Below are 12,843 nucleotides of genomic sequence, written 5' to 3'. Positions count from 1 at the left end.
GGGTTCATGTGCACCGATCTTTGAAGGTGGCAAAGCATATTGCGAGAGTGGTTAGCAAAGCATATGGGATCTTGGGCTTTATAAATAGAGGCATTGAGTACAAAAGCAGGGAAGTTATGCTGAACCATTATAAAACTCTGGTTAGGCCCCAATTGGAGTGTTGCTTCCAGTTCTGCTCAGCAGACTTTAGAAAGAATGTGAGGGTCCTTGAGAGGATGCAGAGGCGATTTACCAGAATGGTTCCAGGGATGGGAGATTTTAGTGACAAGGTTAGGTTGGAAAAGCTAGGATTATTCTGCCTATATCAAAGGAGATTGAGTGGAGAATTGATTGAGGTGTATAACACCTCTAGAGAACAGGCCATCCTGGACTGGGTATTGTGTAATGAGAAAGGATTAGTTAACAATCTTGTTGTGTGTGGTCCCTTGTGGATGTGCGCCCATAATATGATAAAATTCTTCATTAAGATGGAGAGTGAGAGAGTTGATTCCGAGACTCGGGTCCTGAATCTAAACAAAGGAAACTATGAAGGTATGAGGCGGGAGTTGGCTATGATAGATTGGGGAACGTTACTTAAAGGGTTGACAGTGGATAGGCAATGGCTAGCATTTAAAGAGCGCATGGATGAATTACAACAATTGTTCATTCCTGTCTGTGCAAAAGTAAAACAGGAAGGGTGGCTCAACTGTGGCTTACAAAAGAAATTAAGGAAAGTATTAGATCCAAGGAGGAGAAATATAAAATGGTCAGAACAAGCAGCAAACCTGAAGATTGTGAACAGTTTGGAATTTAGCAGAGGAGGACAAAAGGATTGATTAAGAAGGGGGAAATAGAGTATGAGAGTAAGCTAGCAGAGAACATAAAAACTGACTGTAAAAGCTTCTATAGATAGGTGTAGAGAAAAAGATTAGTGAAGACAAATGTGGGTCCCTGACAGTCAGAAACGGGGGAATTTATAATGAGAAACAAAGAAATTGCAGACCAGTTAAATACATACTTTGGTTCCGTCTTCACAAAGGACGATACAAATTACCTCCCAGAAATGTTGGGGAACATAGGGTCTAATGAGAAGGAGGAACTGTATGAAATCTGTATTAGTAGGGAATGTTTGTGAAATTGATGGGATTGAAGGCCGATAAATCCCCAAGGCCTGATAATCTACATCCCAGAGTACTTAAGGAGGTCGCCCTTGAAATAGTAGATGCATTTCTGGTCTTTTTTCAAAATTCTGTAGACTCTGGAACAGTTCAAATGGATTGGACGGTAGTTAATGTAACTCCACTATTTAAAAAAAGAGGCAGAAAGAAAACAGCGAATTATATACCGGTTAGCCTGACATCAGTCGTGGGGAAAATGCTGGAGTCCATTATAAAAGATGCAATAGCAGAGTGCAATAATAACTCGTCTCCACTCCTAGTATTTCTAAATCCCACACATTCACTGGAATGTGAACAATTATTTCCTGTTGTGTCTCTCTCAGATTTGTAAACTTCACTGTTTTGGAGTGAGGTGACATCTACTGGCGGGAAGCAAGAACTGCAATCAAGCAGCAGAAACTCCACAGTCTTTCAGGGTTCAAGAAACATTGCAATGTGAGGATACAGCGAAGTGGTTTGATTGGGTAGATGGAGACATGATTCCACTTGTGGTGGTGTCTGAAGCAAAGGCCAGAAATACAAAATTGCCATTCATAAAAGAAATGAGGAATTCATGAAAAATGAAGCAACGTTGTGAATGGTTAGAATGTGAAAAGATTAGAAAGTGAGATTGGATGGACAGAAGCAGTCTGAAAGGATGGCTGAAACAAAAAGTGAGTGCCGTGAAACGTTAACTGTGTTCTCTCAGCACAGATGCTGCCAGAGCTGCTGACCATTTCCAGCACTTTCAGTTTTTATTTCAGCATTTGCAGGATGTTGCTTTGATCTGAAAAAAAAATGGATGATTGGCTGGGGGGTTCTAGTGAAATTCCACAGCAGCGAAAGCAACCTGACTGGTCAGTGGCTCGTTGGTCTAGGGGTATGATTCTTGCTTCGGGAATGTGGTTGATTAACATGTAAGAAATCCAAGGTTCTAATCCCAGATGAGCCCTGGCCTGCTGGCACTTTTAGATTAAGGTGATCTATTGGTTTCAGCCTTGCAGAAGGTGGAATTGACTTCCATGCGGAGCTGGCTTGAGGACCAGACAACTGGATTCAAAGAGCTTGTCGACAAAATTGTAATTAACTAAATGTACAGAAAACCAACTGGGAATAGAAAGTTGTTGCAGCAATTGAGACCTGACTCCAAAAACAACAGGACTGGGTTCTGGACTGGAATGGAATGGAATTCTTCAGTGTTTCTGTTGTTTGGCTTGCATTGACTCATCGATTTTCTTGTTTTTCACTTTGTCGATCCCTTTGAATAATTGTGGATCCTTCTTCAGGGTGTCTTCTTTCACCAGGTAGTTCTGACCTCTGATGATGTTGATCGTAATCAGCTTCAACTCGCTGATAGTTCTGGAACTGAGCAGATTTCCTTTGCTTGAGTCTGCAACATGGAACTCAGTCTGACATGTGGACCCATGGGAGGATTTGAATGCCATCCCTGCGTTGGAGTTGCATCCATCCAATAAGAGACCGAGTAGAAGTGACAGTTCTGTCAGTCGAATATGAGACTTTTAATGGCAGGGTTGTGAGTTTGAGTGCCATTCTGTTTTTCCCTTTTTTAAGGCTTCATGAGCAGAGAGTACAGGGAGTGTTTGAAATGAGCAAGTCTCGCTTTGATTCAGGACTCTTACCTCTCAGCAGCATCTCACTATGAAAGATTGAATTTGATCTCATTTCATTCTGAGCTCGGGTTCTGTGCGGCTCAGTGGCACTTCTGGCTGTCTCCCGCTTCACAATCCATCAGGACTGAGAAAGCAATGGGGAATATTACTCACATGTTGTGTTCTTTAATTTTTTGGAAAACTTGAATGTATGTATTTTCTTCCAAAACAAGGACACCAAGCTGCTGTTAACGTAGGGCTGAAATAGCTCAGTTGGGAGAGTGTGAGACTGAAAATCTAAAGGTCCCTGGTTCAATCTCGGGTTTCAGCAATTTCGCTTCCTTATGCGTCCCTTGCCTTGGTTCTGATTTTCCAGTTGCACAATTTACTTTGAGATTATTTCCCAAGCACCAGTGGATTGAATTTGAGAAACAACACAAAGTCATTTACAGCACAGAAGGTGGTCGTTTGGCCTATCACGTCCATGCTGGCTCTCCCCGGAGCAATCTAGTCAGTTCCACTCACCAGCTCGGTCCCTTTCCTCCTGCAAGTTTCTTTCCTTCAAGTATCCATCTAATTTCCTTTTCAAATCATTGATTGTCTCTGCTTCCACCACACTCGTGGGCCAAGACATTACCACCCACAACATAAAAAATTCCACCTCATCAAGGATGGGAAATACTTATATCTTCTATATTTGCTTATTCTCTATTTCTATGAGAATAGACTGGCAGTCAACATGAAAGGAAACCCAAAAATCTTCGAGCAGCATGTAAATGATAAGTGGGTAGTAAGAGGTTGAGTCGGGCCTATTGGGGACAAAAAGGATAATATAAGCTTAGAGGTGCAGGGCAATGTTAATCTACTTAATGAGTACTTTGCATCAGTGATCACTAAGGAAGTGGAATTTGACAAAATATCAGTTGAAGTGAAGAAAGTAGAGGCAATGGAGAGAGTACAAATTAGGATAGGGAGGTACTAAAAAGGCTGGCTGTGCTTAGGTTAGATAAATCACCTGGTCCGGATGGCTCACATCCCAGGTTGCGAAAGGAAATGCGGATGCAGATAACAGAAGGGCTTGCTATAATATTCCAATCTTCCCTGGATACGGGGGAGGTGCCAGAGGATTAAACAGTGGCAAATGCGACACCCTTATTCAAGAAAGGGTGTAAGGACAGTCCGGGTAACTACAGGCTAGTTCGATTAACAGCAGCGGTGGGTAAGGTTTTAGAAAGAATAATCAGGGTAAAAAATCAACAGTCACTTGGAGAGGTTCGAGTTAATTAAGGAGAGTGGGCATGGATTTATAAATGGGAGTTCTTGCTTGACTAATCTAACTGCATTTTTGATGAACTAACAGAGCAGGTTGATGAAGGGAATGCAGTGGATGTTGTTTGTATGGATTTTAAGGAAATGTTTGACAAGGTACCACATAAAAGGGCGGTTAACAAAATTGAGGTTCGTGGTATAGGAGGGTCAGTGTCCAATTGGATAGAAAATTGGTTTAAGGACAGAAAACAGCGAGTCTTATTAAATGGTTCTTTGTCAGACTGGAGGATAGTCGACAGTGGTGTTCCCCATGGGTCAGTGCCAGAGCCACTGCTTTTTTTGCTAAAGGTAAGTGACTTGGATCTTGGAATACAGAGTAGAATCTCAAAATATGCCGATGACACCAAACTTGGAGGAGCGGCAAACAGTGAGGATGATATGAAAAGCCTGCAACAGGACAGTGATAGGCTAGCAGAATGGGCAGACAGGTGGCAGATGGAATTTAATAGTGACAAGTGTGAGGTGATGTATTTTGGCATAAGGAATAGGGAGAGGCAATATATACTTAATGGCACAGTTCTAAAGAGTGTTCTGGAATGGAGGGACTTGGGGTTCATGTGCATCAATCTTTGAAGGAGGCAAGTCATATTGCGAGAGTGGTTCGCAAAGCATATGGGATCTTGGGCTTTATAAATAGAGGCATTGAGTACAAAAGCAGGGAAGTTATGCTGAACCATTATAAAACTCTGGTTAGGCCCCAATTGGAGTGTTGCTTCCAGTTCTGCTCAGCAGACTTCAGAAAGAATGTGAGGGTCCTTGAGAGGACGCAGAGGCGATTTACCAGAATGGATCCAGGGATGGGGGATTTTAGTTACAAGGTTAGGTTGGAAAAGCTAGGATTATTCTGCCTTTCTCAAAGGAGATTGAGTGGAGAATTGATAGAGGTGTAAAACACCTCTGGAGAACAGGCCATCCTGGACTGTGTATTGTGTAATCAGAAAGGATTAATTAACAATCCTGTTGTGTGGGGTCCCTTGGGGAAGTGCGCCCATAATATGATAAAATTCTTCATTAAGATGGAGAGTGAGAGAGTTGATTCCGAGACTCGGGTCCTGAATCTAAACAAAGAAAACTATGAAGGTATGAGGCGGGAGTTGGCTATGATAGATTGGGGAACGTTACTTAAAGGGTTGACAGTGGATAGGCAATGGCTAGCATTTAAAGAGCGCATGGATGAATTACAACAATTGTTCATTCCTGTCTGTGCAAAAGTAAAACAGGAAGGGTGGCTCAACTGTGGCTTACAAAAGAAATTAAGGAAAGTATTAGATCCAAGGAGGAGAAATATAAAATGGCCAGAACAAGCAGCAAACCTGAAGATTGTGAGCAGTTTGGAATTTAGCAGAGGAGGACAAAAGGATTGATTAAGCAGGGGGAAATAGAGTATGAGAGTAAGCTAGCAGAGAACATAAAAACTGACTGTAAAAGCTTCTATAGATATGTGTAGATGAAAAGATTAGTGAAGACAAATGTGGGCCCCTTACAGTCAGAAACGGGGGAATTTATAATGGGGAACAAAGAAATGGCAGACCAATTAAATACATACTTTGGATCTGTCTTCACAAAGGAGGATACAAATTATCTCCCAGAAATGTTGGGGATCATAGGGTCTAGTGAGAAGGAGGAACTGTATGAAATCAGTATTAGTAGGGAATGTTTGGGAAATTGATGGGATTGAAGGCCGATAAATCCCCAGGGCCTGATAATCTACATCCCAGAGTACTTAAGGAAGTGGCCCTTGACATAGCAGATGCATTTCTGGTCTTTTTTCAAAATTCTGTAGACTCTGGAACAGTTCAAATGGATTGGACGATAGTTAATGTAACTCCACTATTGAAAAAAAGAGGCAGAAAGAAAACAGCGAATTATATACCGGTTAGCGAGGCCTGGACAAGGTATGCCAGCCAAGAGCGACGTCTCAATTCATTCCATCTTCGCTGCCTTCGGAGAATACTTGGCATCAGGTGGCAGGACTATATCTCCAACACAGAAGTCCTTGAAGCGGCCAACACCCCCAGCTTATATACACTACTGAGTCAGCGGCGCTTGAGATGGCTTGGCCATGTGAGCCGCATGGAAGATGGCAGGATCCCCAAAGACACATTGTACAGCGAGCTCGCCAGTGGTATTAGACCCACCGGCCGTCCATGTCTCCGCTACAAAGAGGTCTGCAAACGCAACATGAAATCGTGTGACATTGATCACAAGTCGTGGGAGTCAGTTGCCAGCATTCAGGCAGCAGGCGGGCAGCCATAAAGACAGGGCTAAATTGTGGCGAGTCGAAGAGACTTAGTAGTTGGCAGGAAAAAAGACAGAGGCGCAAGGGGAGAGCCAACTGTGCAACAGCCCCGACAAATAAATTTCTCTGCAGCACCTGTGGAAGAGCCTGTCACTCCAGAATTGGCCTTTATAGCCACTCCAGGCGCAGCTTCACAAACCACTGACCACCTCCAGGCGCGTATCCATTGTCTCTCGAGATAAGGGGGCCCAAAAGAAGCCTGACATCAGTCGTGCGGAAAATGCTGGAGTCCATTATAAAAGATGTTATAGCAGAGTGCAATAATAACTCGTCTCCACTCCTAGTATTTCTAAATCCCACACATTCACTAGAATGTGAACAATTATTTCCTGTTGTGTCTCTCTCAGATTTGTAAACTTCACTGTATTGGAGTGAGGTGACATCTACTGGCGGGAAGCAAGAACTGCAATCAAGCATCAGAAACTCCACAGTCTGTCAGGGTGAAAGAAACATTGCAATGTGAGGAAACAGCGAAGTGGTTTGATTGGGTAGATGGAGACATGATTCCACTTGTAGTGGTGTCTGAAGCAAATGCCAGAAACACAAAATTGTCATTAATAAAAGAAATGAGGAATTCATGAAAAATGTAGTAACGTAGTGAATGGTTAGAATGTGGATAGAATAGAAAGTGAGATTGGATGGACAGAAGCAGTCTGAAAGGTTGGCTGAAACAAAAGGTGAGTGCCCTGAAACATTAACTGTGTTTCTCACAGCACAGATGCTGCCAGAGCTGCTGAACATTTCCAGCACTTTCTGTTTTTATTTCAGCATTTGCAGGATGTTGCTTTGATCTGAAAAATAATGGATGATTGGCTGGGGGGTTCCAGTGAAATTCCACAGCAGCTAATAAAGCCTGACCTGTCAGTGGCTCGTTGGTCTAGGGGCATGATTCTCGCTTAGGAAATATGGTTGATTAACATGCGAGAGATCCTGGGTTCAAGTCCCGGACGAGCCCTGGTCTGCTGGCATGTTTAGATTAAGGTTATCTGTTGGTTTCAGCCTTGCAGAATGCGGAATTGACTTCCATACGGAGCTGTCTTGAGGACCAGACAACTAGATTCAAAGAGCTTGTCGGCAATTTGTAATTAACTAGATGTACAGATAGCCAAGTGGGAATATAAATTTGTTGCTGTAATTGTGACCTGACTCCAAAAACAACAGGACTGGGTTCTGGACTGGAATGGAATGGAATTCTTCAGTGTTTCTGTTGTTTGGCTTGCATTGACTCATCGATTTTCTTGTTTTTCACTTTGTCGATGCCTTTGAATAATTGTGGATCCTTCTTCAGGGTGTCTTCTTTCACCAGCTAGTTCTGACCTCCGATGATGTTGATTGTAATCAGCTTCAATTCGCTGATAGTTTTGGAAGTGAACAGATTTCCTTTGCTTGAGTCTGCAACATGGAACTCAGTCTGACATGTGGACCCATGGGAGGATTTGAATGCCATCCCTGCGTTGGAGTTGCATCCATCCAATAAGAGACCGAGTAGAAGTGACAGTTCTGTCAGTCGAATATGAGACTTTTAATGGCAGGGTTGTGAGTTTGAGTGCCATTCTGTTTTTCACTTTTTTAAGGCTTCATGAGCAGAGAGTACAGGGAGTGTTTGAAATGAGCAAGTCTCGCTTTGATTCAGGACTCTTACCTCTCAGCAGCATTTCACTATGAAAGATTGAATTTGATCTCATTTCATTCTCAGCTCGGGGTCTGTGCGGCTCAGTGGCACTTCTGGCTGTCTCCCACTTCACAATCCATCAGTACTGAGAAAGCAATGGGGAATATTACTCACATGTTGTGTTCTTTAAGTGTTTGGAAAACTGGAATGTATGTATTTTCTTCCAAAACAAGGACACCAAGCCACTGTTAATTGAGAGCTGAAATAGCTCAGTTGGGAGAGCGTTAGACTGAAGATCTAAAGGTCCCTGGTTCAATCCCGGGTTTCAGCAATTTCGCTTCCTTATGCGTCCCTTGCCTTGGTTCTGATTTTCCAGTTGCACAATTTACATTGAAATTATTTACCAAGCACCAGTGGATTGAATTTGAGAAACAACACAGAGTCATTTACAACATCGAAGGTGGTCATTTGGCCTATCACGTCCATGCTGGCTCTCCCCGGAGCAAACTAGTCAGTTCCACTCACCAGCTCGATCCCTTTCCTCCTGCAAGTTTCTTTCCTTCAAGTATCCATCCAATTTCCTTTTCAAATCATTGATTGTCTCTGCTTCCACCACACTCGTGGGCCAAGACATTACCACCCACAACATAAAATATTCCACCTCATCAAGGATGGGAAATACTTACATCTTCTATATTTGCTTATTCTCTATTTCTGTGAGAATAGACTGGCAGTCAACATGAAAGGAAACCCAAAAATCTTCGAGCAGCATGTAAATGATAAGTGGGTAGTAAGAGGTTGAGTCGGGCCTATTAGGGACAAAAAGGATAATATAAGCTTAGAGGTGCAGGGCAATGTTAATCTACGTAATGAGTACTTTGCATCAGTGATCACTAAGGAAGTGGAATTTGACAAAATATCAGTTGAAGTGAAGAAAGTAGAGGCAATGGAGAGAGTACAAATTCGGAGAGGGAGGTACTAAAAAGGCTGGCTGTGCTTAGGGAAGATAAATCACCTGGTCCGGATGGCTCACATCCCAGGATGCGAAAGGAAATGCGGATGCAGATAACGGAAGGGCTTGCTATAATCTTCCAATCTTCCCTGGATACGGGGGAGGTGCCAGAGGATTAAACAGTGGCAAATGCGACACCCTTATTCAAGAAAGGGTGTAAGGACAGTCCGGGTAACTACAGGCTAGTTAGATTAACAGCAGCGGTGGGTAAGGTTTTAGAAAGAGTAATCAGGGTAAAAAATCAACAGTCACTTGGAGAGGTTCGAGTTAATTAAGGAGAGTGAGCATGGATTTATAAATAGGAGTTCATGCTTGACTAATCTAGCTGCATTTTTTGATGAACTAACAGAGCAGCTTGATGAAGGGAATGCAGTGGATGTTGTTTATATGGATTTTAAGGAAGCGTTTGACAAGGTACCACATAAAAGGGCGGTTAACAAAATTGAGGTTCGTGGTATAGGAGGGTCAGTGTCCAATTGGATAGAAAATTGGTTTAAGGACAGAAAACAGCGAGTCTTATTAAATGGTTCTTTGTCAGACTGGAGGATAGTCGACAGTGGTGTTCCCCAAGGGTCAGTGCTAGAACCACTGCTTTTTTTGCTCAAGGTAATTGACTTGGATCTTGGAATACAGAGTAGAATCTCAAAATATGCCGATGACACCAAACCTGGAGAAGCGGCAAACAGTGAAGATGATATGAACTGCCTGCAACAGGACAGTGATAGGCTAGCAGAATGGGCAGACAGGTGGCAGATGGAATTTAATAGTGACAAGTGTGAGGTGATGTATTTTGGCATAAGGAATAGGGAGAGGCAATATATACTTAATGGCACAGTTCGAAAGAGTGTTCTGGAATAGAGGGACTTGAGGTTCATGTGCATCAATCTTTGAAGGAGGCAAGTCATATTGCGAGAGTGGTTCGCAAAGCATATGGGATCTTGGGCTTTATAAATAGAGGCATTGAGTACAAAAGCAGGGAAGTTATGCTGAACCATTATAAAACTCTGGTTAGGCCCCAATTGGAGTGTGGCTTCCAGTTCTGCTCAGCAGACTTTAGAAAGAATGTGAGGGTCCTTGAGAGGACGCAGAAGCGATTTACCAGAATGGATCCAGGGATGGGGGATTTTAGTTACAAGGTTAGGTTGGAAAAGCTAGGATTATTCTGCCTTTCTCAAAGGAGATTGAGTGGAGAATTGATAGAGGTGTATAACACCTCCAGAGAACAGGCCATCCTGGACTGGGTATTGTGCAATGAGAAAGGATTAGTTAACAATCTTGTTGTGTGGGGTCCCTTGGGGAAGTGCGCCCATAATATGATAAAATTCTTCATTAAGATGGAGAGTGAGAGAGTTGATTCCGAGACTCGGGTCCTGAATCTAAACAAAGAAAACTATGAAGGTATGAGGCGGGAGTTGGCTATGATAGATTGGGGAACGTTACTTAAAGGGTTGACAGTGGATAGGCAATGGCTAGCATTTAAAGAGCGCATGGATGAATTACAACAATTGTTCATTCCTGTCTGCGCAAAAGTAAAACAGGAAGAGTGGCTCAACTGTAGCTTACAAAAGAAATTAAGGAAAGTATTAGATCCAAGGAGGAGAAATATAAAATGGCCAGAACAAGCAGCAAACCTGAAGATTGTGAGCAGTTTGGAATTTAGCAGAGGAGGACAAAGGGATTGATTAACAAGTGGAAATGAGCTTGCAGAGAACATCAAAATTCACTGTAAAAGCTTCTGTAGATATGTGAAGAGAAAAAGAGTAGTGAAGACAAATGTGGGTCCCTTCCAGTCAGAAACGGGGGAATTTATAATGGGGAACCAAGAAGTGACAGACCAATTAAATACATACTTTGGATCTGTCTTCACAAAGGAGGATACAAATTATCTCCCAGAAATGTTGGGGAACATAGGGTCTAGTGAGAAGGAGGAACTGTATGAAATCAGTATTAGTTGGGAATGTTTGGGAAATTGATGGGATTGAAGGCCGATAAATCCCCAGGGCCTGATAATCTACATCCCAGAGTACTTAAGGAAGTGGCCCTTGAAATAGCAGATGCATTTCTGGTCTTTTTTCAAAATTCTATCGACTCTGGAACAGTTCCAATGGATTGGACGGTAGTTAATGTAACTCCACTATTTAAAAAAAGAGGCAGAAAGAAAACAGCGAATTATATACTGGTTAGCCTGACATCAGTCGTGGGGAAAATGCTGGAGTCCATTATAAAAGATGTAATAGCAGAGTGCAATAATAACTCGTCTCCACTCCTAGTATTTCTAAATCCCACACATTCACTATAATGTGAACAATTATTTCCTGTTGTGTCTCTCTCAGATTTGGAAACTTCACTGTATTGGAGTGAGGTGACATCTAGTGGCGGGAAGGAAGAACTGCAATCAAGCAGCAGAAACTCCACAGTCTGTCAGGGTTAAAGAAACATTGCAATGTGAGGAGACAGCGAAGTGGTTTGATTGGGTAGATGGAGACATGATTCCACTTGTGGTGGTGTCTGAAGCAAAGGCCAGAAATACAAAATTGTCATTAATAAAAGAAATGAGGAATTCATGAAAAATGTAGTAACGTAGTGAATGGTTAGAATGTGGATAGAATAGAAAGTGAGATTGGATGGACAGAAGCAGTCTGAAAGGATGGCTGAAACAAAAGGTGAGTGCCCAGAAACGTTAACTGTGTTTCTCACAGCACAGATGCTGCCAGAGCTGCTGAACATTTCCAGCACTTTCTGTTTTTATTTCAGCATTTGCAGGATGTTGCTTTGATCTGAAAAAAAATGGATGATTGGCTGGGGGGTTCCAGTGAAATTCCACAGCAGCTAATAAAGACTCATCTGTCAGTGGCTCGTTGGTCTAGGGGTATGATTCTCGTTTAGGAAGTATGGTTAATTAACATGTGAGAGATACTGGGTTCAAATCCGCGACGAGCCCTGGTCTGCTGGCATTTTTAGATTAAGGTTATCTATTGGTTTCAGCCTTGCAGAAGGTGGAATTGACTTCCATGCGGAGCTGGCTTGAGGACCAGACAACTGGATTCAAAGAGCTTGTCGACAAAATAGCAATTAACTAAATGGACAGAGAGCCAAGTGGGAATATAAAGTTGTTGCTGTAATTGTGACCTGACTCCAAAAACATCTGGACTGGAATGGAATGGAATTCTTCAGTGTTTCTGTTTTTTGGCTTGCATTGACTCATCGATTTTCTTGTTTTTCACTTTGTCGATGCCTTTGAATAATTGTGGATCCTTCTTCAGGGTGTCTTCTTTCACCAGGTAGTTCTGACCTCCGATGATGTTGATTGTAATCAGCTTCAATTCGCTGATAGTTTTGGAAGTGAGCAGATTTCCTTTGCTTGAGTCCACAACATGGAACTCAGTCTGACATGTGGACCCATGGGAGGATTTGAATGCCATCCCTGCGTTGGAGTTGCATCCATCCAATAAGAGACCGAGTAGAAGTGACAGTTCTGTCAGTCGAATATGAGACTTTTAATGGCAGGGTTGTGAGTTTGAGTGCCATTCTGTTTTTCCCTTTTTTAAGGCTTCATGAGCAGAGAGTACAGGGAGTGTTTGAAATGAGCAAGTCTCGCTTTGATTCAGGACTCTTACCTCTCAGCAGCATCTCACTATGAAAGATTGAATTTGATCTCATTTCATTCTCAGCTCGGGGTCTGTGCGGCTCAGTGGCACTTCTGGCTGTCTCCCACTTCACAATCCATCAGTACTGAGAAAGCAATGGGGAATATTACTCACATGTTGTGTTCTTTAAGTTTTTGGAAAACTTGAATGTATGTATTTTCTTCCAAAACAAGGACACCAAGCCACTGTTAATGGAGA

At 42.5% G+C, this 12,843-nt stretch overlaps 1 non-coding gene across 1 annotated transcript; it reads left to right on the top strand.

The window, feature by feature from the left end:
- Positions 1–8,244: 8,244 nt before the first annotated feature.
- trnaf-gaa (transfer RNA phenylalanine (anticodon GAA)) lies at positions 8,245–8,317 on the top strand. Its single transcript has one exon. It is a non-coding gene; the product is annotated as a tRNA-Phe (tRNA).
- Positions 8,318–12,843: the final 4,526 nt, after the last annotated feature.

Source organism: Heterodontus francisci, unplaced genomic scaffold (genome assembly GCF_036365525.1).
Source record: "Heterodontus francisci isolate sHetFra1 unplaced genomic scaffold, sHetFra1.hap1 HAP1_SCAFFOLD_102, whole genome shotgun sequence".
In the NCBI taxonomy this organism is placed as follows: Eukaryota; Metazoa; Chordata; class Chondrichthyes; order Heterodontiformes; family Heterodontidae; genus Heterodontus; species Heterodontus francisci.
The sequence above is the reverse complement of the archived record's forward strand: the minus strand, read 5'-3'. Positions and strand labels throughout refer to the sequence as shown.